The sequence below is a fragment of the Chiloscyllium plagiosum genome, unplaced genomic scaffold (assembly GCF_037043375.1).
Source record: "Chiloscyllium plagiosum isolate Xiang-an unplaced genomic scaffold, Cpla_swu_hap1 HiC_scaffold_32, whole genome shotgun sequence".
NCBI classification, from domain to species: Eukaryota; Metazoa; Chordata; class Chondrichthyes; order Orectolobiformes; family Hemiscylliidae; genus Chiloscyllium; species Chiloscyllium plagiosum.
The window spans coordinates 4,975,946-5,001,038 of NW_028270170.1; the positions used below are offsets into that span (position 1 = coordinate 4,975,946).

The window sequence follows — 25,093 nt, forward strand, 5'->3', positions numbered from 1 at the left end:
ATTTTACAGGGACCATGCCCCTAATGTTAGTTTTCTTTGGATTTCTACTGTAAATATTGACAATCAGGAAATTTATTATGCAAGAAAATGATCAACATCTAAAGAGAATTTCCCAAAACGGTGATGGATACATTACCTTGGATGAACACGTGGGTTGATGGATTGAGAGATTTGTGTTTCAGGTTCTTTTTTGATGGACATAATGAAATCAAAGCTTTGTGTGTTGTGTTATTTTCCATGGATTATTCACTTTAATTTGTTTTGAGGTGGTTTAGCACGTGTTAAGGAGCTTGTGAAGTGGAGCAGCTGTAAGACACTTCAGTGCCTCTTGGGTAGCTGTCATTTGGGAGTAGGTAAAGAGAGGTGGACAGTAAGTGCAAGAGTGACAGTGTGTGTAAGGGAGAAAGAGGTAGCATATCAGCAAAACTAACTCTGGAATGTAGCCAAAAATCACAAATTCTTTAACTATTTCACTCCATGGGACTAAATTCTTCATTTTTCAGTCAAATTAATCACTCAACTGGGAAGGGGAAAATCCATTCTTCTACCAAATAAACATTTCAAAATGCAATTTTTTTTTTTAAAAAGAAAAATCCTTTCACTGTAGAGTTCAGGAAGATCTTGCAGACTTAACAGAGTGTCACATCAGTATTTGCACCCATTTTAAATTCGAGTATAATTCACAATTAAATGTGCCTATGATTCACAAGGCAGCCACTTGGAGTGCTCCACTCCTCCCGCGTAACTATTAATCTGTCTTTTATTGTTCGTTGTCTGCATTTCTTGTTATCTGGGGAGTTCTTTCTATTAGCCTCCTGCTTTCCTGGAGACTAGTGCAGACAGTAATAAATAAATTTGAAATTAATGAATACATTAAGTCCGTTATACTGTCAGCTTCTAAAGTGTAACGTTTTATTGTCACATATTTCATTCTGTTTTGCAGCTTCCTGTTTAGTGAAAAGAAAGAGAGAGTACAGTTGAAGGCTTAACTTTTCCTTCCCCCAAACTGGAGCCATTCCCAGACTCACTACTCAAATGTTCTTCCACCTGGTTCACATCCAGCAAACAGCGATCCAACTGTCCGCCTGTTTAGGACTGCCCCACACCAACATCAGTCCTCAAAAAATAACACTATCTTTAAGAGTTTGATTGACTACACATTAAAAAATATAAAATGGCATTTGAAGAATTATAAATGCAATAATGATTTCATCTGTCTTGGTTGGAGCCAAATTTGTTTAACCTTGGCACTTATACCTCCGTCATAGAGCCTGTGGAAATCCACAGTTTCTCAGTCATCCCCAACCACAGGCACTGATTTTCTTAGTAACTTATTGTTGGTTATAAACTATCCAACCAAAACAAAATACCTTTTAACAGAAGTTGCTGGGATGTGGATGTTGCTAGCAAGGCCATCATTTATTACCCGAAGATGGGCGTGGAGAAGATTCTGATGATGGGTCATTGGATCCAAAACATTACCTTTGCTTTCTGTTCACAGATGCTGCCTGAACTGCTGAGTTTTTCCAGCAATTTCTGATTTCCAGCATCTGCAGTTCTTTGTTTTTTCCTGTTTTTTATCACTTATTACCCATCCTTTTGAGGAGTGAGTGGCTGATAGAGAACTGCAGTCATTGATTTGTCATCTACTCCAAGGTGGAGTTGAGAGAGGACCACGTTAATGTGGACTGGAGTCACATATTTATCAGACCTTTTCCTATTGGACATCAACCAACCAGTCAAGTTTGCTTTAATGACAATGCAACAGCCTGCATGACCACTGATATCACTTGGAGGAGAAAGTGAAGACTGCAGATGCTGGAGATCAGAGCTGAAAATGTGTTGCTGGAAAAGCGCAGCAGGTCAGGCAGCATCCAGGTAATAGGAGAATCGGGCTTATGCCCGAAACGTCGATTCTCCTGTTCCCTGGATGCTGCCTGACCTGCTGCGCTTTTCCAGCAACACATTTTCAGCACTGATGTCACTTGCTCATTCTCAGATTTCATTAAACTGAATTTAAATGCTCAAACTGTCACAATAAGATTTGAACAAATGTTCTCTGGTTAACCACCAATAATGCTACAGGTGCCAAGCCCCTTTTACAAGGATTAGCCCTGGTTTCTAATCCTGCAGTTTTGCACATTACCCCAACCTCATCTTTTTCTGCAAATAATTGGCTATATTTCAATTAAGAAATTCCTGCAATTCACAGAGTTCAGTTTTCCGGATGTGACAGAAAAAAATGTATCTGAGCATGCGCACAACCTCAAGGAGTGTAGGAAATCACTGTATGGTCCATGCTGGCTCACAAAGGCAGCTCTCCACCCCTTTTCTTGGGGATCAGCGACAAATGCAAATCTTGTTTGGAAAGCTCCAGCTAATTTGCATGAGCGGCACACGGCCCATTGTCACCCTGCGTTATTCCTTTCGGATCACTGCCTGGCTGCATATCTGCACTTCTTAAAAGAGACCACTACGTGCAGGAAACCTGTGTGATTTCTGTTGGAAATCAGTGCCACCTGCGAGATGGCCACATCCCATCCTGACATGGAACTTCAGCTCCATTCCTTCACTGTCAGTGGGTCAAAATGCTGGCACTCCCTCCTAAACTTCCATCTTTTAGGCCAGCGCTGTGGTAAATTGCCAGGCTGCACTGGGAAAACCAGCTTGGATTTTGTGGAACTGGTCACAACCCCAGGTTCCAACCGAACCATGGCTGACAAGATCTGTACCCAGCTCCGAAGGGTTCTCGCTATGACAGCTACTTCAGTTCACCATCACAGAGTGGAGGAATGGAAGACTAAACATACTTGGCACTGACCCACATGAAACCTCTTGCTGTTTGGTGCCTAACTTTGTACCTAAATGATATTTGATGAAATTTTAATGCTCATCATTCTCAGTACAGTTCTGATTGTTGCTATTTAAGGAACTCTCCCATTCTGCAGTTCTGGGTAATGCATCGGTGGCTTTTTTTAAATGGACTCGCTTAGAGGGGCTGAGGGGATTTCACATTTTAAAATCCATGTCTTCAATAAATCAGCAGACTTGAGATTTGTTGGAAATGCATGATTTACCATAATCACTTAAAAATGCGTACATATTTTGTCACAGTAGTTTCTTACTTCTACCTACTCCCAGGAGAAAAGAGGCTGAGTCTCAGAGTGCAGATGTTGGAGATATTTGCCAAAAAAATGGCGCCATGATTTTCCTCTCTAGACAGTAAAGCTTTTTTCTAACGCCAGAAACGCAATACAAAATGTTATTAACAATTCAGATATTCTTAAATGCAGCCTCAATTCAAGGAACAACTTATAATTATACACTAAATAGTTCAACTTGGTGTTGAAATTACTCATTGTACCCTTTCGCTTGTGCTTTTCCAGGATTTCCAATACTGAGAAGCTCCTCGGCTTTTCCTTCATATAATTTCCTCTCCCTGAAACTGTTATTTCTTTTCAAGTTAATTAAGCACCACCCTCTTAAAAATTCACCCTCCACCAATGCACAGTGGTAGTCATGGGTACCACCTAAAAGATGCACTGAGATAATGTACCAAAGCTTCATTGATAGCACCCTCCAAACTGATTATCTCAAATACCTGGAAAAACAAGGGTACACCACCAAGCTTCTCTCTGGGTCACATCCCATTCGGAGTTGGAGTGATATCACCCAATATTTTGGAAACCACCCACCCTTTCCTTCATTGCACAGACTGCTAGAGTTTAATTACATGCTCCCCACCATCGTTGAGGGCAATTAGGGATAGGCAATCACACCAGCCTAGAAAGTAATGTTCAAATCTTGAGGAAATCTTAAAAAATATTTATGATCATTTTTCTTGTTTCTTCTGACCTTCCTTTACCATCAGCTCCTTGCTAGCTCATGTGTCATTTTCATCACTAAAACAGCCTTACATTCAGAAACCTTTCCACCAAATAGATACATTTTCTTTCATCTCTGTTAGGTTAACAACTGGAGGTGACTGAAGGGTATGAGATGCTTGCAACAAGAGGAGCCAAGCAAGCAAAGCAAAACCAAGAACAAAAGTGGTGAACCTGTGCCAACCACAAATCTCTGCGGTAAGAAACACAAGCGTACGTTTGGATAACTCTTCGAAACAGCTGGCACAAGCAGGATGGACTGAATCGGAAAGTTCCAGAATATCAGGTGACGGGATACCTACCTGCTCTAGAACATTAGGTAACGGGGTACCTACCTGCTCTCTAGTTCATACATGCTTCTAATAATTTCAATAAAATAGAAAGATTTACTCTATTCATTGCTTATACGAGAATGTTTTAAAAAAATGCTTTGTCCAAAGTGAATGGACAACACTGCAAGAGTTAGGGGTGCAGCTTGTCTTCTGGGATCAAAATCTTTCTGAAACAATATAATTGCACATGTGGAAGAAGCTAATTTGGTGTTGCATGTAGGATTAGGTAATAGAGGAATCAAACCACACGCATACAACAAGAGTTCGTCAGATGAAACATCAATCATATCTCCTTTGTATAGAGATAGTGTTGATAAATAGGCTCGCAGACACTAAACTGATTATTTCATTATATATTACAGCAATTCAGAAGCAAATTTTAACCATAACTCAGGACAACTGCTTCTACATTTTTTAATCATTCATGCATGATGTGAGCATTGCTAGCTCGGCTAGCGATTACTGCTGCTCCTTAACTGCCCTCAAGAAACCAGTGAGTTGCCTTTTTGAATTGTTGAAAGTAACCCAGAGTACTGACTGTTAGGGAGCGTGCTCCAGGCCTTGTATGAAGAAGCAGTGATACAGTTTGAAGTCAGGATGGTGAGTGACATGGAGGGGAACTTACAGGAGTCACTGCTTCCATTGGCTGCCCTTGTGGATAGTGGAGATCATTGGAGTTTTTGAAGGGGTTGTTATAGAAGGCTTGGCAAATTACTTCAGTACAAATTCTGGATGGTACGTACGCCCACCAGTCTGGCAGAGATATAAACAAGTGATGTCAATCAAGTAGGCAGCTTTATCCTGAGCTTCATTTGTTGTTGGAATTGGTCAACAGGCAGAGGGTATTCTATCACTTTCGCAACTCATGCCTTGTAGATGGTGGCCAGGCTTATGAAGAGTCAGCTGGTGAATTACACATCACAGAATTCCAAGCCTCTGATCGGTTCTTAAAGCCGAAGTATTTATATGACTGGTGCAATTCAGTTTCCTAGGATATTGATGGTGGGGATTCATCAACAGCAATGTCAAAGAAATATGATAAGTTTCTCTCCAACTGGAGATGCTCATTGTCTGGCACTTCTGTTGAATGTTCTCTAAATACCAATAGTGACCATGATTGAGATTGCAGCTATATCTATAAAATAGCCACTCTACATGTCACTCTGATCCTTACTTCTCAATGACTTTCCCATTAAGCATTCACAGGACCAGGTAGAGTATGGACTAGATTCATTCAAAATAAAGTTCCCTCTTCACTGTCTCAACCACAAGATGACTACGTCAGCCGTCACAATGGTATTTCTCTCATTGTGACAAATTGAACATTATATTGCACTTTGCAAGAGTCATGTGGTGCAGTGGCAGTGTCCCTACCTCAGGGACAGAAGATCTGGGTTCAAATCCTACCAGCCCTAGGTGTGCATCACAACAAGTCCAATTAAGTTGATTAAAATAATTGCACTGCATTTTGAACTTGTTGTTCAGAAAGTAATGGATAGATTATTATAAGGAGCACTTGTCACAGAAAGGGATTAAATGCATTGATTGGTATGATTATATTCCATTTTTGACACATAGCTTCACATTTCACAGACTCCCATACCATCCACGTAACCAAAGAGTTAAGCATGGATGACCTTGCAATGAAACATGTCAGATTTTTAATCATTCAGGGGATGTCGGGACTGCTGGCCAGGTCAGCATTTATTATTCATCCCAAGCTGCCCTTGAGATAGTGGTGAGCTTCTTTATTGAACTGTTGCAGTCCTTTTGGTGTCAATACTGGAACCAATTCGGTTTATCAATGACTGCATTTAGCAGAAGACTAAGATAACCCAGGTTCAGTTTAAAACAGTGTTATATTCGTTAATCGCAGTTACGGATCAAGAGCTGCTCAAATCCTCTCTAGTCACAGGGTGAGGTACCAGAGGACTGCTAACATTGATTATTAAAAAGAAAGGAAGGGTTTGACTAAGAAATTACTGGCTAGTCAATATAACCTCAGTGATGAAGAAGTTATTAGAAAGAATTCTGAGGACACAATGTATCTGAACTTGGACAGACACACATTATTCAGGATGGTCAACGTGGATTTGTTAAAGGAAAGGTGTGTTTGACAGATTTGACCAATTCTTTTGAGGTGGTAACCAGAAGTGTTGATGAAGGCACAGTGGTTAGCACTGTTGCCTCACAGTGCCAGGGACCCAGTACAATACCAGCCTCAGGCAATTGTCTGTGTGGAGTTTGCACATTCTCGTGTCTGCACGAGTTTCCTCCGGCTGCTCCGATTTCCTCCCAACAATCCAAAGATCTGCAGGTTAGGTGTACTGGCCATGCTAAAGTACCCCATAGGGTCGAGGGATGCGTAGGTTAGGTAGATTAGCCATGGGAAACGCAGGGTCAGTGATAGGATGGGTCTCAGTGGGATGCTTTTTGGAGTGTCAGTGTGGCATGAGTGGCCTGCTTCCACACTGTCGGGATTCTATGATTCTATGAGACCTACATGACTTTAGCAAGGCTTTTCTTTTTAAGGACCTCATGGCAGACTGGTCACAAAAAATTAACAAACCACGAAATCCAAAGCAAAGTGACATGCTGGATCCAAACCTGGCTGTGAGGCAGGAAGCAGAGGATGATGGTGGAAGGGTGTTCTGTGGCTGGAAGGCAATTGCCTGTGGGATTCTTCAGAACTCAGTGCTGGGTTTCTTGCTGCTTATAGTGAACTTTTACTTAAACGTAGGAGGTATGTCACAAAGGTAACCATGACACAAAAATCTAGGGTGTTACGCAGGGGGTGAGGGGGGGATGATAGCTGTGGGAGGATATCAATGGACTGGTTACCTGGGCAGAGCAGTCACAATTGGAATTCAAGTTGGAAAAATGAGAGGGAATACCCTAGAGGAGGGCTAATAAGGCAAGGGGTTAGACCATGGAAAGTATTGATGATCAGAAAAACCTTGGAGTGCACATCCACAGATCCCTGAAGGAAGCAGGGCAGGTAGATGTGAGGTGACTGAGAAGGCACTTGGGATATTTGCCTTTATTCGTCAATGCATAGAATACAAGAGCAAGGAGGTTATGCTGGAATGTACAAAACATTGGTTAGACCTCTGTTGGAGTGCTGTGGCTGTTCTGGTCATGACCATCGAGGGAGGATGTGACTGCAGTCGACAAGGTGGAGAGAAGATTTCTCAGGATACTGCCTGGGCTGGAGAGTCAGAGTTACCAAGAATGAGCAGTGAAGAGTGAGTGGGGATCTGAAAGATGTGTACAAGATTATATGGTGGATAGGAAGGCACTTTCTCAATTAGTAGAGGGGTCGATAACCAGGGTGTATAGGTTTAAAGGAAAAGGCAGAGGCTAGAGGAGAATGTTCTTCATGCAGAGGGTGGTGGAAATCTGGAACTCACTCCCCAGAAGGGTGGTTGAATTAGAAGTCCTTAACATTCAGGCAGTATTTAGATATTCATTTGTGTTAGCACAACCTCCAGTTCTATGGGCCAAAAGTTCGTAAATAGGATATGTGCAATCAGCTCTTTGCAGACTGGCCTGGACAGGATGGACTAAATTGCCTTCATACCAAGCTGTAAACAGCAATGAGGCTCTGAATTGACTTAATGCCTTTGTGTTAGTGAAGGGTTGAAGGGTTGGGGGGGGCGCGGGGTGGGGAATAGCCAATAGGATGCACTCTCTAGCCTATTGTCCAGTGACCAAATACTGGGCATCACCCGAACAAAGCACATGACTGTGGTCAAATAAGCAAACTCACCAAGAAGTCTCATACACAAAGCACAGGCAATATCGCTTTATGTTAAAGACAGTTTTCATTTCCAATTCTTGTTTGTAATTCCCTAATTTCCTCCCACACGTCGCCCCACATTCACATCTTGAATTTGATTAATATTATTATTTTAAGGCACACCTATGAATTACCTTGGTGCTGTGGTGACTGCAATAAGATTTAAGACTTCAATTGTCAGAGCCTCCATGCTTGTGTCAGCCAACACTCATTGCTGATGCCACAGGCCTCTTAGCTTTAGGTGATAGCTTTGAGCTTGATTGGATAAAATGGCCTTCTCTCATTCTATTCTCATTATGAAGAAATATCATCTTTTGCCTCCCTCAGCAATTCCAAGACATTTGATTCGAAGCCTTATTTTATCACAAGCAAGCAGGCGATTTAATATCACCAGATATTTAACATCACTCTGCTCCCCCCGACTCACTTCTCTAGTTAATGCTGTCAACTTCACTTCTCCTTGTGCTTCTTACCTGAAGCCTCTGCTCCTCTATCCCCACTCACACCAAGCCCCGTTCAACCATTACCCAATGCTTGCTGAGGAACACGGACACAAAGCCTCAATTTTAACAATTCTCATTCTGGTTTTGAATCCCCTCCTCAACTTTGCCATGCTGTCATTTCCACCATGCCTACAGCTCAAAGATATCGGTGTTCTCTCGATCCTGGTTTTGTGCATCCCTCTCTCTCTCTCTCTCTCTCTCTTTGCTCTGCCATTGGAGGCCATGTCTTTGCTGACTTGTCCCCAGGATCTGGAATTCACAGGCAGTTTGGGTCAGGAATGTGCTCTTTGGCCAAATCAGTCCACACCAATGATTATGTTATGCCAATGAGACTGTTGTTCTGAACGTTTTATTTGTTTATTTTCTCATTTATTCCAATGACCTGTAACATTGGACATTTTATTTATTTACCTTTATAATTTATTTTGCTAAGAATTTGTTCTCATGAACCTGTATCAATGTACCTTCATACGGTGACTCAGTGTTTAGCACTGTCCCTCACAGTGCCAGGGACCCGTGTTCGATTCCAGTCAATGTGTGGAGTTTACACATTCTCCCAATGTCTGTGTGGGTTTCTTCTGGTTGCTTCGGTTTCCATCACAAGTCAAAGATCTGTTAGACGGCCATGCTAAATTGCCCATTGTCTCCAGGCTCGGTGGATTCACAGTGAGAAATGCAGAGTTACATGTCTGGGAGGGATGCTTTTTGGAGGGTCGATGTGGACTTGATGAGCCAAGTGGACAGCTTCCACCGTGTTGGGATTCTATGATAATTAAGATGGTGACTTGGTAAAGTTTTCACTGTATTCATTTGAGTACCTGTGACAATAAAACTAATTCAATTCATGTTCCATTCAAGTTTCTCCCTTCCAGCTTTCCTCAGCCATGTCCATCTTTGCTTGTCTAGCTTCCCCTTGAAAGTATCTATTCACTCCAACACGCCCTGTAGAGATTTTCTTTCTAAACTGCTTCCTTCTTTTTACATGCGGCTTAAAAGTTACTTGCCAGGCCAGGCATTTAATTATCTGTCCAGCATCACCTATGCAGTTTCATTTTATAGCTGTCAAATAGAGTCTAATAACAGCTAAGAGAAGTACCTTGACACATCAAAGATACTTTATAAATACACACTATTGCCACAATCCCAAGACAGTAATATCTCTTCTTCAGGATTAAATTCAAACTGATTTGTACAAAATTGAGATCCAGGATTAAAACTGTATTTATTGACATGGAAAGAGAGTGACTAAATATCACTGCGGATGACAGGAAATGACTGTCGAGAAGAGAGCTTTTCCGAAATTTATTTTTGTATGCAGGTTATTTGCAAAGTTGTTCTCCTCCCCAAATTGAAATGGGCTCATTTTATTAAGTAATTTAATCACACCAGATGTTTAATACTCAACGCGAGGGCACAAACAATAGGTTTAAAGCAATTACGGAAGAAAAGGCTACGGGTACTCTATATTAAAATGTGATAACACAAACCTCTTGGGATTCTGGCAGAATAGCTTGTCTGACATTTGAAAGTGGCAGACAGGCAGAATTTGCGTTAAGACTATTAAAATTTACCATAATCTCAAACCAGCTGCACTGACATTATCTGAACACTTGGTATTTGACAGATATAAACTTGTAATAACCTGCTGCACTATTTTAACGTGATCTAAAAAACAAAAACACAGATTAAAAACTTGTACAAGTGACAACTTGCGTTGAGTGGAGATGGGAAGCATCAGGGGTGGAAGACATTGTACATCAAAGGGGTAATGTCATTAGACTTGTAACATAAAAAGGCCCAGGCTGATCAATGGAGGGGCAGAGGGAAAGTATTGGTTCAAATCCAACCACAGAAGATAGTCAAATTTAAATTCAATTAATTAATCAGGGCCATAAAGTTAGTACTAGTCACTGGTTTCTGTGAAAAGCCATCTGGTTCATGGATGCCTATGTGACTCCAGACCCACAGCAAATAGTGCTGACTCTTGACTGCCTTTTAAAATGGCCAAACAAACCACAGTTCAGGGCAATTAGGGATAGGCAATAAATCCTGGCCCCATCAACATTCACACTGCACAAATGAATAACAAAAATTCTAGAACCGAGCAAACTTCTATGCCAAATAAAACCTCAATGGCTCCTCAATTCAGTTGTGCCTTCTGCTAATTGCCTTCCTTTTGTTTTAAAGCTACTCTATCAAACCTCGCTCAGTTTTGAAGGTGGCGATTAAATTTCCCCACAACCTCCTGTGCTTTATAGAAGGCAATCCTGGCTTTTCTTGATTCCCCACATAACCAAAGACCCTGAAGCCTGGAAATATTTCAGCAGTCAGCATCTACAGTTTTCTGTTCTTCTGTAGGTGGCTATTGAGCACAATGGAATGCAGCATGTTCCACTTTCTGGATCAGTGGTGCTGGAAGAGCACAGCGATGCTGCCTGAATTGCTCAATAGTATCAAATTATGACTTTAGAAACAAGGCATGCTATGAATCGAGCACATTGACTAATATTTCAATCTGAACTGCCCCCACAGGAAGCATTAAACTAAGTTAAACCAACCCGATTCTGTCAAACCTTGAGAGATTTATGATGGGTTTCAACAACACCCTCAGAAGGATGATGGCCAACTGCAATATCCCCCACTCCAGGTCAATGTAAACAAGGTACAAATTATTCTAATTTCTCATTCTAGATGCTCTAACTTCTCAAAATACCAACGCCATGAAAATTACAGTTGTTCATATCAGATAGGCATTTGAATCAGATAGCACCTATGATCAGTCACACTCAACAATGGGCATGCAGAAGGGGAGGGTGCAGAGACAAGCAATAGGGAAGCAAGGAACAGGTTCAGTATGAGGCAGATGTAAATGCCTTTGAAAATGGAGCAAAAATATCCCAAGATACTTTCCAACAGATGAAAGGCTTAACAAACAATCAATTTTTCAATGTATAATTTCAGTTACATCACACTAAGTTTTTGCTATAAATTCTGTGTTACAATTGAGCCCTCCACTATCACCTGATGAAGGAGCATCGTTCCGAAAGTTAGTGCTTCCAATTAAACCTGTTGGACTATAACATGGTGTTGTGTGATTTTTATCTTTGTAGGAGGAAATTGAATGAAACATTGAAAATAGGAAGCATAGGTCAATCAGCCCTTTGAGCTGGCTCCACCATTCAATACAATCATGGCTGATCTTCTAACTCAATCCCCTGTTCCCACTTTCCACCCTCTTGAAAACATTCAACGTTGCGGCTTCAACAGCGTCCTGAGGTAGAGAAGTCCACAGGCTCACCACTTTTGGGGTGAAGACATCTCTCATCAGGTGATGAGCCACAGGAGATTTTAAGACAGGTGGCCACCAGTTTTGGTCAAGAAGTTCCCTTTAAAGAAAGTGTATTTTCAAAGGAATGAGGGAAGGGTTTCAGGAGGTAACCAGAGTTTAGGGTCTAAGGATTACATAGCACAAGCTCCAATGGCACAGCAATGAACAGAAACATGCACAAGAAGCTGGAGGTAGTGGAGTGATATCAGAGGGTTGTGGGGCTGATGGAGAAGCTGTAAGGATAGGAAGTGCAAGGTTTGTGAAGATTTGTAGCTTAGGTTGAGGTATAGGGTGTAGGTTTGCTCGCTGAGCTGTAGGTTTGATACCTAGACGTTTCATTACCTGGCTAGGTAACATCATCAGTGGCGACCTCCAAGTGAAGCAAAGCTGTTGTCTCCTGCTTTCTATTTATAAAAGTTTGTTCTGGAAACACTTACTACACTTTTAGAAGAGACCATCACACACACCCCAACCACCATCAATCACATTACCAACGAAAACATCATGAAGCTAGTGGACCTGTGCCTCACCACCCACTTCACCTTCAACAACATAGTCTACAAACAAACCAACGGCACACCCATGGGATCTCCGCTATCAGGATTCATAGCAGAAGCGGTAATGCAAAGACTAGAACAAACAGCCCTACCAACCATCAAACCAAAAATCTGGGTCCGCTACGTAGATGACACCTTTGTCATCACAAAACGAAACAAGATAGAAGAGACATTTAACATCATCAACAACACTCTCATAGGCATAAAGTTCACCAAGGAAGAAGAAACCAACAACAAACTCGAATTCCTGGACATCACAATTGAAAGGACAATGGAGAACTACAAACCTTCGTGTACAGAAAACCGACACTGACCAAATACTAAACTACACCAGCAACCATCCCAACACACACAAACGAAGCTGCATCAGAACACTATTCCAATGAGTCACCGCACACTGCAGCACAGACGAACTTCGGAAAACAGAGGAGAACCACCTATACAACATATTCAAGAAGAACGGATACTCAAAATTACAGTCTGCAGATTCCTCAAGAACAAACCACGACAAGCAGACCAAACACAGCCAGAAACCCGAACCACCTTACCATACATCAAAGAAGTTTCAGAAATGACAGCCAGACTACTATGACCTTTCGGAATCCTAGTAGCACACAAACCCACCAACACTCTCAAACAAAAACTAACAAACTTAAAAGACCCAGTACAACCCATGGACAAAACCAACGTCATCTACAAAATTCCATGCAAGGACTGCCACAAACACTACGTAGGACAAACAGGAATAAAGTTAACCACCAGGATACACGAACACCAGCTAGCCACAAAAAGACACGACCCTCTCTCCCTCGTAGCCCTACACACGGATGAAAAAAGCCACCATTTTGACTGGGACAACACATCTATCCTGGGACAGGCTAAGTAAAGACATGCCAGAGAATTCCTAGAGGCCTGGCACTCCAACCACAACGCCATAAACAAACACACAAATCTAGATACCATCTATCAACCCCTCAGAAAACGAACAGGAAATGACATCACCACAAACCCCAGGAACCCCATCCAGGACAAACATATAAATAGAAAGCAGGAGACAACAGCTTGGCTTCACTTGGAGGTCGCCACCGATGATGTTACCTAGACAGGTAATGAAACATCTGGATATCAAACCTACAGCTCAGCGAGGGATAGGGAGTGACAAAGCAGCAAAAAAATTTGAAAATGAGGACTTTTTTTTCATTAAACTTCTACCGAATTGGAGCCAATCTAGGTCAGCAAGCACATGAACAAAACTTGATTTGGTATTATTTGAAACCTGCAGAGATGCTCAAAATTCCATGAACAAAAAGGTTCACAACCCCAATTGTCTTCAGATCATCCAGCGTTCCAGTCAGAACTGCAAGTGACAAGCAAACCAGCACAATTAATTGCTCTTGATGCATATGGGAACAAATCGCTTCATAATTTCTTTTCAGAGAGTGATATATTTAGACCTTTCTCAAAGCAAGATTCTTCATGTTCCCAACACTGTTTCTGCCCTTTATGCTGATGGTAGCCCCCAGATAAAGAAAGTTGTGAACTTTGTTCAGCAAGCAGCTCTAAATCCAAGGCTCCATTTGTCTCAGTTACCACAACCATCAATAACTGAATCCTTTGCTGGAGTTCACTTGCACAAAGGATAATATGTCCCCAGCCTTTCCCCCTCACTATTTCGGGTCTGTAACTGTGTGGTGCACTCCAGATTGCTGCAGGTTTATACACCTTAGACAGAAAATTAGTCACTGTTGTGGAATGTTTAGACACAAGTCTCACTAGCAAGGTGAATATATAGTTGCAATTTTATTGTTATTTATTAGGCCAGCACACATTGCTAATTACTTGAGAAGGTGATGGTGAGCTGCCTCATTGAATCTATCCAAGTGACTTGCTAGGCTTAGAGTCACATTGTTATGGGTGTGGAGTCACATTTTAGGTCAGCCAATGTCCCTCCAAAGGGGATGGGTTTTCAAAGCAACAATCCAGTTATTTCATGTTCACCAAGACTGACACCAGATTCACTGAACTGAATGTAGGTTTCCTCAGCTGCTCTGATAGGATTTGAACTCCTGTCTGTGAATCACTGGTCCTCATTTTTGGACTCCTAGTCTGGCAATGTGACCATGGTGCCATTTCACTCCCTGCAATTGCACAGCTTTGGCTCAGTGATGCAAGACTGACCTCAAAAACTCCACTGTGTCACTCACGGGAGGACAGGATTTTGCAAATTGGACCAGCCATATTTAACCACTCAATTCACTTCACTATATCTAGACTATCTGGAGGAGACTCTTGTGATGCTGTGATAGTGACCCTACCTCTGGAGCAGAAGGCTCAGATTCAAGTCCCAGTTGCTCCAGAACATGTTGATTCCAAACATCTAACTAACCATCTGTTCATTATCCAATTGCTGTTTGACAGAGCTTGCTGCACGTAAATGCGCTGATGTTTTCGACCTTAAAAAGGGCCACACCTCAAGCATACACCACCAGCGAGCTGCTTCAGAAGATCCTGAGGTTGACAAGGTACAGCATAAATGTGAGATTTCCCCTTTCTAGCTTGACTGCTCAGTGCGAAAGGGTGAGATACAACATTAAAGAACTTGATGCCTTTCATAAGAGAAAGTGCTCCACAGGCAATTATATATTTTAAATATCTCAAATCAGCTGTTTTAATAAGAAATACTAAAGCCAATCTGCGAACATGTTCCCGTAGATTAAAACTAAATAATGGAGATGGTTAAGGAATAAATGAGACAAGACACAGGAGTGTGTTATGGAATCTTCTCCAGTGAGGTGGTAACACCTCTGTCAGTGCTGCACACCATTGGTCTAATGGCCTGGTTCTGTTGGTAATGTCTCAGATGAGGAGTAGACCAGTGACCTTCTGATTTGAAAGTCAAAGTGTTCCTCACTGAACCATCGCAAGGACAGAGTTAGAAAGCCTGAGTGAGGGGAAGAGAGAGTGAGAGAGTGCCGGACAGATTAATGGGCTAAGGTTAGATGATGGAAGTATTTTTCCATCAGAGAGATTATGCAAAACAACACTTTATATAAGTAACAAAAACAGAAATTGCTGGAAAAGCTCAGCAGGTCTGGCAGCATCTGTGGAGAGAAATCAGAGTGAATATTTCTGGTCGAGTGACACATCCTCAGAGTTCAGATGGTTCTGAGTTCAGTATGACCCTGGGGATGGAGCCCAGGCAGAGCGGGGGACAGCCTGGGGGATGGAGGCCCAAGCAGAGCAGGGGACGGCCTGGGGGATGGAGGCCCAAGCAGAGCAGGGGACGGCCTGGGGGATGGAGGCCCAAGCAGAGCAGGGGACGGCCTGGGGGATGGAGGCCCAAGCAGAGCAGGGGATGGCCTGGGGGATGGAGGCCCGGAGCGGAGCTGGTGATGGAGGCCCAGGCGGAGCAGGGGATGGAGGCCTGAGGGATGAAGGCCAGAGCGGAGCGGGGTATGGAGGCCTGAGCGGAGCGGGGGATGGCCTGGGGGATGGAGGCCCGGGCGGAGCAGGGGATGGAGGCCCGGGCGGGGCAGGGGATGGAGGGCCGGGCGGGGCAGGGGATGGAGGGCCTGAGCGGAGTGGGGGATGGAGGCCCGGACGGAGCGGGGGATGGAGGCCTGGGGGATGGAGGCCAGAGCAGAGCAGGGGATGGAGGCCCTGAGCGGAGTGGGGGATGGAGGCCCTGAGCGGAGTGGGGGATGGAGGCCCGGAAGGAGCGAGGGATGGAGGCCTGGGGGATGGAGGCCAGAGCAAAGCAGGGGATGAAGGCCCGAGAAGAGCGGGGGATGGAGGCCCGAGCAGAACGGGGGATGGAGGGATGGAGGCCAGAGCAGAGCAGGGGATGAAGGCCCAAGCAGAGCGTGGTATGGCCCGGGGGATGGAGGCCTGAGCGGAGCGGGGGATGGAGGCCCTGAGTGGAGCGGGGGATGGAGGCCCAGGCGGAGCGGGGGAGATGGCCTGGGGGATGGAGGCCAGAGCAGAGCAGGGGATGAAGGCCCGAGCAGAGTGGGGGATGAAGGCCCGAGCAGAGCGGGGGATGAAGGCCCGAGCAGAGCGGGGGATGAAGGCCCGAGCAGAGCGGGTTATGGCCTGGGGGATGGAGGCCTGAGTGGAGCGGGGGAGGGTGTTGGACTGGGGTCTGGTGTGGGTGGTCAGCAGCTTGTGAGCCCAGGCAGACCACGTGTGGAAGCCCCCAGTCCGGACGTTTTGCAGGCCCTTTATGGAAAATTGATGATGCTTAACTCTTTAAACTTTATTCTCATTTTTCTAACTTATACTCTGAATAACTATAAGAAATGTAACTTTTATTTCGATATTGTGTATCTCAGAGATCTGTATCTGGGTACTCTGTAACTAGGTGGTACAGTATGGGGTGACATTATAAACTTTTCATCATACTCCTGTATTTCTGTACTTGAGTGTATGTGTGATAATAAAGGATATCCTATTCGATTCCTGTCCCATCGGCAGGACAGACCCAGCAGAGATGGCAGAAAAGTGAGATAGAGAGGGGAGGGAATTGCCAGTGATTCCAGACGACACACAGCTCATGGTATCGGGAAACCGCCTGATTGATGTGTACCCCCGCCCATGGTTCATTGCTCCTCCTCCACAAGGAGCACCACTTGGAGGAACACCGAGTGTGGTACAGGTGCAGAATGGATTCTGGGTGGGGAGAGGTTTCCAATGGTCAGTCCCAGAATGGCACAGTAACACCATTCCTGACCAAGCTGGTCAAATCCTTAAGGACATGGCTGCTGGTCTGAGTCGAAGGCAGGTGGTGAAGGAACCAAGGTGGGGGTTAGAAACATGCTTGACAACGTCCCCACCAAGCTGTCCACCACTGACCAACCTGTTCAGGACAGTAACTGGTAAAAGTATCACAGCACCATCCTTGTGGAGACAAAGTTAAAAATCACACAACATCAGGTTGTAGTCCAGCAGGTTTATTTGGAAGCTCTAGCTTTCGGAGCGACGCTCCTTCATCAGGTAGCTGTGGAGCAGGACCATAAGACACAGAATTTATAGCAAAAGATCACGGCGTCATACAACTGCAATTATATATTTTACAAACCTTCATTGCTGTTGTCATTCATCTTTTAGAATGGATTGCAGGATCAGATTCTAAGTGATGAAAGAGTTAACAACAATCGAGCTTTGTTAAATACATCACTTCAGTTGCATGTCACTGTGATCTTTTCTGTAAATTCCGTAACTTATTGTCCTTTTCCACAACCACCTGATGAAGGAGCAGCGCTCCGAAAGCTAGTGCTTCCAAATAAACCTATTGGACTATAACCTGGTGTTGTGTGATTTTTAACTTTGTCCACCCCAGTCCGACATCGGCTCCTCCACATTGTGGAGACAAAGTGCATCTTCACATTGAGGATAGCGCCGCACAACAAAATGGAGATTTCACTGTTTTAAATGAGGTAGACTTTGAACAGATCTCAAGACTAGGTTTTCTTGAGGCACTGTGGGCCATCAGAAGCAGTAGATTTGCACTCCAGCACAATGCGTAACCTCATGGCCTGGCATATCCCCTACTCAACCATTACTGTCAAACCTGGGGATCAACTCTGGTTCAGTGGAAATTGCAGGAGGGTATGCCAGGAACAGCACCAGGCATAGCTATAATACTGGAGTCTGAATGTCAAACAGCATAAGCAAGTGATGGACAGAGTTAAGTAATTCCACAACCATCAGATCAGGCCTAAGCTCTGCAGTCCTGCCACATTCAGTTGTGAATGGTGGTGGACAACTGATCAACAAACTGGAGGAGGTGGCTCCAGAACTATCCCCAACCTCAATGATGGGTGAGCCCAACGTCACTGCAAACGAAAAGGCTGGAAGCATTCGCAGCAATCTATGGCCATGTTCGTCTGAAAACATCCAATCTCATCTGATCTTGGAAGCTAAGGAGATTCTGGTCTGGTTAGTACCTGGATGGGAGACTGACTGGGAATACCAGGTGGCATAGTGGCTCAGTGGTTAGCACTGCTGCTCACAGTACCAGGGACCTGGGTTCAATTCCAGCACATTCTCCCTGTATCCACGTGGCTTTCCTCCCACAGTCCAAAGATGTACAGGTTAGCTGGTTTGGCCATGGGTAATGTCGGGTTACAGGGATGGTATGGTTTTAGGCAGGATGCTGTTCAGAGGGTCCGTGTCGACTCGATGAGCCAAATGACCGGCTTCCAAACTGTAGGGATTCTATAATCTTCATCCAGAAGTGCTGATTGGATGATCCATTGCTGCCTTCCCAAATGTTGGCTCAGCCAAAGACACCCACATTCGAGTGAATAAAATAAATTCTGCAAAGACCACCATTTGGCTGGTTGTATTTCTGCCAGCTCTCCAAATGAGCAATGCAATCTGATCGGAGCAAGTTCAATCAAGGATGATGGGGGGGGGGGGGGGGGGGGAGGAATTGGATTATCATTGGAAAACGAACAAAATGCAGTTACAGAGAGAAGGGAAGAGGATGGTATTTGGTGAGAAGCTCATTCAGAGAGCTGCCACAAACATGATAGACTTCCCTTTAAGGTAATGATCTATTCTGTCTTGAACACCTCAGCTGGGCCTGCTTTGACCACTGTCAGGTCGTGCACATCAAGGTGAAACCTCTCTCTCGATAAGTCTTCATACAGCCGTCACATTACAAATATCTTTCTGCTGCAACATTGAATTGTTCCAGATACAAGCAGCAGAAACCTAAATGCTCAGAGGGTTAAATACCATCCACATTTGGATACTTGACCTATTTAACAGTGTTATTATTAGAGGCATTCAAGGCAAACGAGGGCAGTGCAGTGAAGGCAAGTGTTCTCAGCAGCAGATTCACTGGGAGTCTCTGCCAAACCTACTGGGAGGGAGCCAACTTTTCATTACTGAAATATGTTGTCTACCAAAAGCACATTTGAGTGACTACAGTGGCCAGATAACACAAAGATCACTTTCACAAATACTGTTATTCTTTAATATCCTGAAATCATAATGTTTTTTTTGTGATATTACTGACTGCAATCCAGACAGGCCTCAACTTTCCAATTGTCAGTTCTCAGCCCTCACGTAGTTGCCTTGCATTTTTGCCTGATGTTTTTGACCTTTTCATAAAGAGGGTGAAGTTGTCACACAGCTGGATTCAAAAATGCACCGAGTGGGTTTTCAATCAAAGATAATGACTGCAGAGTTTCTGCAGCAGAGAGAATCTTACCGGCTTAATTCTCTTCCCCCTTCCATTTGAGATCTGGCAGTTCATTCACACCCACTGCAAGATGCTGAAGCTGAAAAGTTTAGCAACGGTTCCAGGCATTTAGGAATTGCAGTTATGATGACTGAGAAAAGCTGGGAGTGTTCTCTTGAAGAGAAGGCTGAGTGGAAATCTGATTGAAGTTTTCAAACTTGAGGGGTCTAGACAGAGTAAGTAGGGAAATAAGTCTTCCCACACACACACACACACAAGGATTGAGAATGAGAGGGCAAATAGTTAGAATGATCAGTAAAACCAAATGTGACAGGAGGGAAAAAAATTATTTTCATGTATCTAGTGGAATTCAGTGCAAGAAAGCAAGTTCAATCAAGGATGATGGGGGGGGGGGGGGGGGGGGGGGGGGGGGGAAATTGGATTATCATTGGAAAACGAACAAAATGCAGTTACAGAGAGAAGGGAAGAGGATGGCATTTGGTGAGAAGCTCATTCAGAGAGCTGCCACAAACATGATAGACTGAATGTCCATCTTCTATGCTGTAACAATGCTGTGATCTTGGGGAGCTCATGGTCATGGAAAAATCTCATACAAGTGGAAATCTTGCAGGTTCGATTCTAGAAAGTTCCAAGGCCGACGAGATTGTTCAGGTTACATTTGGCAGTTAGCTCAAAGCAGGGGCACTGGAAAAACACTCAGGCTGAAGAGCAAAATTAAACCCAGGACCTCCTGCCAATACATGCTGCTATACAGATTTAGTACAACGTTTTAAAAATGATATTGAACAATTCACAAGAATATGGTAGTATTGGTCAGAGATATGCCCTTTCAGGATTCCATTTAATTCAATCTTCCTTGCCCGGTCCAAGCACTGGAGGGTCTGATGTGACACTGGGGGACGCTCGCCTGAGGAGCTCAGTCAGTATAGCACCAGACTTTTAACCCGAAGGTGTAGGCCGTAAGCCACCAACTGGATGCTGGTTTTGGGAGGTCAGCTAGCTCAGTTGGCTCGACAGCTAGTTTGTGATGCAGAGTGACAGCTACAGCATGGTCTCGGTTCACACAACAGCTGAGGTCACCACGAAGGTCACACCTCCTCAACCTCACCTGAGGCATGGTGACCTTCAGATTAAATCAACACCGGTCAGCTCCCTCTAATGAGAGAGCAGCCCTATGGTCCTCTGGCACTATGGCAACTTTACCTTCACTCTGGGAAGTGTTACACTGCGAGAGCTGCTGTATGTCACAGAATGTGTTAACTCCTGAGACTCTGTCCAGCCGAACAGTGGATCCTGTTCTGAAGAGCAAGTCATTCTCCCTGGGATCCTGGCCAATAATTTCCACTCAACCAAAACAGGTTATCTGGCCATAAGCACACAACCTTGCTCTGCACATATGTGGGAAACACAACAGTCATATAACTAGAATTCCATAATATCTCATAGATATCATAAAAGAGTCTAAATAATGTCTTTTCCCCACTATTTGTCAAGAGATATTGGCAATGAGGTTGGAGTGTATGAACATCTCAGCTCAATCAGCTATAGGCACTGATCCACTGGGCTCTGCCAACCACAGTTCAATGCAAACAGTTCCCTTCACTCAAAGCCACAGGAGCAGCTGACCAGTGAAAATTTAAAAGAATTCTCATTAGTGCAGTATAATGTGCTATTTTGAGCTGCACAGTCATAATAAAGAAAGCTGCAGCGTTGGTCACATGGTCAATGCTGACCAAAGATTACTTTTAGGTGACTTTTAAAAAACAAAAGGTAGAATATCTATCCTGTCATGCAGACAGCAGAAAGTCAAAAAAGGAATTAAATCATTGATAACTTTTACAATTATAGGAAAGGTACTGTTGAACATGAAAGGGTGCAGAAAAGACTAACAAGGATGTTGCCAGGGTTGGAGGGTTTGAATTATAGGGAGATGCTGAATAGGCTGGGGCTGTTTTCCCTGGAGCGTTGGAGGCTGAGGGGTGACCTTATAGAGGTTTATAATATCATGAGGGGCATGGATGGGATAAATAGACAAGATCTTTTCTCTGGGGTAGGGGAGTCCAGAACTAGAGGCCATAGGTTTAGGGTGAGAGGGGAAAAATTTAAAAGGGACCTGAGGGGTAACATTTTCATGCAGAGGCTGGTGTATGCATGGAATGAGCTGCCAGAGGAAGTGGTGGAGGCTGGTATGATTACAACATTTAAAAGGCATCTGGACGTTTAGGAAGGGTTTTGAGGGATACGGGCCAAATGCTGGCAAATGGTACTAGATTTATTTAGGATATCTGGTCGACATGGATGAATTGGACCAAGGAGTATGTTTCCATGCTGTAAAATTCTATGACTCTTTGCCACAATCGGGTAGGAGTGATAGGAGAATCCTACCTCCATTGCAGGATCATAAAATAAGGTACCCAATGGTAATAACCTGAAATAGTTTAATCATTAAATGGTTGACTACTGTCTAGTCTTTCCAATTACGTTATATTAAAGAAAACATATATAGCACAGGTCATATCAGGCTCCATGGTTAATATCAAACTATGATGTCCTCAAAGCAGAGTTTAGGAAATCACACAATGATAATATTCTCACTCAAAAAAGCAGCTTAACACCAAATCTGAGGTGTCCTCAGATTTGCCCGATAAAAGCTCCCAGCATACAAGTTGACATGTGTATCAGAGCTCCTGTGCTGAGAAGAGAGATTAGGAATTTTACTTGTAACAAAGATTTAAAAACGGCTAACAATGTGTTGCATTTTTAAACAGATCTTGCTCTTACCAGGACAGACGCGAGAATCCCAAATCCCAAAAAGGAACAACAATTCACATTGTATGAGGAGAGTGTGCCGATTGGTTGGTCAAGGGAATCAGAGCCCACTCGCTAATCCCACAGATAATGTCCAGCAAGATGAAAAATAGTATCTCCACACCCCACCTCTAAAATGAAGAACCCTTTCTATAAATGTAGTTGCAGAATTATTCTTCTTAAATACACATTCTGTACTGAAAATCAGTGAATCTGGGCCAAAACAATTCTAACTAAATCTACAGATCAGCACCTTTGTGTTGATCTCCACCATTTCCCAAAGGAACTCAATTCATTTCCCACTTCTTTGATTGTGCAGATTGAGCCATGTTGAGTTGTATTAGTTCATTGGAGTTAAATGAGTACAACAAATCTACTGAACTAGCTTCAAAAGTAACATAATATATCAATTATTTCTTTCCACATGGAATCAAACTCTAAAAAGCAGTTAATAAAAGAATCCTATACCTTTCAATGACAAAGTTAAAAATCACAACACTACGTTATAGTCCAACAGTTTTATTTGGTAGCACTAGCACCTATTGGACTATAATCTGGTGTTGTGTGATTTTTAAACTTTGTACACCCCAGTCCAACATCAGCACCTCCAAATCATGACTTGCAAAGGTAAGGTAATCTGACAGGTTCGGTTGGGAACAAGTCTTAAGGATTAGGGATAGATCTGGGTACAATTAATTATAATTACTGCCCCAGGTCACACAAAAACTGGAATCCATTTCTTGATACAGAGTGGTGTAGCCTGCAGTGTAACAGCAGGGTCAGAAGTCACACAACACCAGGTTATAGTCAGGTGAAGCGGAAGGAAGCACACAGGTTGTACCTGATGAAGGGGCAGTGCTCCGAAAGTTTGTGATTGCAAATAAGCCTGTTGGACTATAACCTGGTGTTGTGTGACTTCTGACTTTGTCCACCCCAGTCCAACGCCGGCACCTCCACATCATCACTGTAGATTGACCACATATCGCTATTGCCTGAAATATGTACCAACTGGAAAAAGCTTTTTCTAAAAAAAATTCTTCCCCCATTCTGTTAATAAAAACCTCTAGGGCAAAGAGAATTACAGGTCAGCAGAAAAAGACAGTGTAAATACAGGTTTGCTAGCATCCAACACCAAAATAATGACGAGGCGACTGGAATAAATCACCGATTTGAAAACCCAACAAAACACATGTTTGTTCCTTAGAAACCACTAATCAAACTTCTAATGCCTGTTGGCAGCAGTTGATAAAACCACTTGTGCAGCTTATTTCATCTCCTGCAGTCCCAACATTCCATCAAATTTACAGCCGTAACATATTATCCCATTTACTGGCCTCCGCAGGATGAACTCAGCCTTTTGGCTGGGATCCTTCTAAATTTCACTCACTTGGGACATTTTTTAAAACTAAAAATAATGAAAACTGATATTCCATCATGGTATTATGAATAAATTTGTACTAGTGGAACAAGACCTGACAAAAATTTCTAAACTCGCAAAAACAATTAACGCCCGCAAAATATGAAAGTGAATTGCGACCATCAATTGTTGTTGATGGGGATGGGGAAGAGGGGTAGTAGTGAGTTAAACAGGTTGTGAGTGCGTCTTGAGCAAAAGTCAAGGGAGTGCTAAAGGAGTTATAGAGATGTAAAATAGGTGCAAATGGTTCGTGTGAAAAAGGAGAACATAGGCATGTTTAGCTGAGAGCAAAGTCTCCAAGACACTGTTACAATCGGAATTTAAGTTATTACCAAACAACATAGATCCTAGACAGGAACCTGGCTTGATACAGGATATGTTTATTTATTTTTGCTTTAATAAACTGGTCTGTTGGTGAAACAATTTTGCTTTCACAATAAAACAGAAGTTTATGAATAAAAGAAAATAAAATAGAGTAAACTAAACAATTTACTTGTTTAATTCTTTGAATTTGTGTCACACAGTAAACATATAACCCCATTAGCCTAAAACACTCCTCATACAATACTCATATATCAGTGTCCCTGCATCTAGTACCTCTGAAGGTTTAAGTCATTTGTGACTTCAACTTTTGGACTGGAATTGCAGACAGTTCCAGGAAGAAGCTATGAAACACCCGAGTTTGAACATACTCAGCTTTAAGTAACTCCATTACAACATCAACATGACATGGCCAGGGAAGGGTGGGGGAACAATGGAGACAGAAGTCAGGCTTCGAAGCAGTGGAATTCAATATTGACTCCTATAGACTATAAGGTGTCCAAGCAAAAAATGAGCGTATGCTTCTGCAGCTTGCGTTGAGATTCACTGAAACACTGTCAGCAGGCTCAAGATGGAAATGTTAGCGTTAGAGCAAGGTGGTTTATTGAAATGGCGAGCAACTGAAAAGGCAAGGTCCAGTGGATAAAGTGGAGGCATCCTGCAAAGCAGTCACCCAGTTTGTGTTTGATCTTGCCAATGTAAAGGAGACTGCATTGTGAGCAGCAGGATGCAGTGTATTAGATTAAATAAAAGTACCAGTAAAACGTGGCCTCATCTGGACAGCGTGTTTGGGAACTCGGACAGTGAGAAGGGAGGAGGTGAATGGTCAAGTGTGGTGGAAATGGCAAAAGATGGCCCTTCGAACGTAGAGACTGATGGGCTGGTAAGTGAGGACAAGGAGAACCTATCATTGTTCTGGAGTAAGGGGAAGGAG

The 25,093-nt window shown here is 43.3% G+C and overlaps 1 protein-coding gene and 1 long non-coding RNA gene across 2 annotated transcripts in view; one reads left to right on the forward strand and one right to left on the reverse strand.

Annotated features, from left to right (window-relative positions):
• LOC148141538 (uncharacterized) overlaps nt 1-4,214 on the forward strand; it is a 112,786-nt gene extending 108,572 nt beyond the window's left edge. Inside the window, exon 3 of the long non-coding RNA XR_015752473.1 lies at nt 3,968-4,214. This is a non-coding gene — a long non-coding RNA (uncharacterized LOC148141538). The remainder of the gene's footprint in view (nt 1-3,967) is intronic.
• LOC122539733 (src kinase-associated phosphoprotein 1) overlaps nt 1-25,093 on the reverse strand; it is a 397,172-nt gene that overhangs the window by 339,361 nt on the left and 32,718 nt on the right. The window lies entirely within an intron of this gene.